The sequence below is a fragment of the Branchiostoma belcheri genome, unplaced genomic scaffold (assembly GCF_001625305.1).
Source record: "Branchiostoma belcheri isolate BF01 breed outbred unplaced genomic scaffold, Haploidv18h27 scaffold312, whole genome shotgun sequence".
Lineage (NCBI taxonomy): Eukaryota > Metazoa > Chordata > Leptocardii > Amphioxiformes > Branchiostomatidae > Branchiostoma > Branchiostoma belcheri.
In genome coordinates this window covers 120,397-122,079 of record NW_017803924.1, presented here as the reverse complement: position 1 = coordinate 122,079, position 1,683 = coordinate 120,397, and positions in this window count along the sequence as shown.

Here is a 1,683-nt window from a genome sequence, read left to right as displayed (position 1 = left end):
TTTGACCTGAACTAACGCGATTCTTCTGCAGGCCAGGTGTACCAGTGTATCACTTAGATATATTAGCAGTGTATTCGTCGCGTCGACTTATATATTACACGTATTATATATCTATACATCATATTCTATAGGCTTCAAGTGAGAAAAGAGAGATAACAATTAACATGTAGTCCTGGTTTCCCTTTACTTGTCAAGTGCTGACGGTCGTGATCTCCAAAGCGTCATTTATGTCAAATTGTAAGGAACTTATCATAATATAGTTACAACTATTTAACGATCAAGAATTGTATTAGGGGTGATTGAACCACCCGGATGTAGTCTTTGCTTTGGATAAATTCAATACAATTTGCTTTTTAATGGATGGTCTCCAGTTTGCTTTACTATTGAATTCGTAAATACTAAGGCAAGAACCGATAATTTTGACAAATTAGACATTATTGACCAAAGAGTTGTAAGTCCATTCTCAGATTTCCCAAGGTCAAGAGCCACTTTTGTTTCATATCCTAAGATTTAACGTCGTATTAGATCCCTTGTATTAAAAATAAAGGAATGATCGTTGCTTTTTTATATCTGGCCGTTTTTGTTTTTTTTTGTTCTGATCCCCACCACCCGTCGGTGGCCGTGGAGCTTCTCTGGCTAATGGATACTGCCTGGCCAATTTAATACTGTCTTTTTGCCACCGAGAGGGATCTGCTTGGAGATTAGGTCACCCATTCATTTTGCGAGCACTGACTCAGTGAACTTCCTACAAGGGTGCCAGACCTGAAAGGTTACGCTACATGTGATGCGTAAAAGTAGTGTTTGGCTGCACGCTACGGTGCCTGTAACTACATGTAAGTGAGTTAAAATAAGAAATAGTCGTCAGAGCTGGATAACAACTCGCACGCACTTAGTGCAACATTGGTGCTTAGACACGTGGCTGGAGTTGAATGTTTACGTTGGAAAAACTTGTAATTGACCATATTCCGTTAACGTATACAATTAGGAATAGCAAAAAGCTCAATATAAATATCAACCTAGAGCTGCTATTTTTTTTTTATAACAACTCAAGCAAAATTAAAATGTAGGTAATTTTCCTTTGTGTTTCTGTGTAGGCCTGAATGTCGGTGTTTCTGTACTTGTGTGGTTAGCATAACCGAATGCCAAATCATGTAAGATGATATCTAGTTTTTGGGTAAATCTTGGGAAGGCAGGTATCATTGTCAAATGTGGGCCTCATGACGAATGCCTCCGGTACTGCAGCAGAAAATCCTGATGTGTACCTTATGCCTGAGATATAAAATTATCCAGACCTTTTCAATGCCAGCATTATGTGTCAAAAACAAATCAGAATAGATTTGGTCTCCCTATTCACTGTGGGCTCGGCCGGGCTGATTTGATTAGGCCACACCAAGTAAATTTTATGGATGACGTCCGCGCGCGCATTGATTTTGGCCTGTTCCTAGAAACTGTGGCACTGGACAAGGTAGACGCCTGGGCAAACTCTTTCTGCATGAGTGCCAATGCAAAAAAGACCAAAGATATGGTCATCAGTTGTCGCCGCAGCCCTGTAGTACCCCCTCCACTTACCTTGAATGGTGAGTCCGTTGAGAGAGTGACCTCCTTCAAGCTTCTTGGAATTGTGGTCAGCAACGACCTGAAGTGGGGACCTCATGTGGAGTACATGCTAGCAAAGGTCCAGCC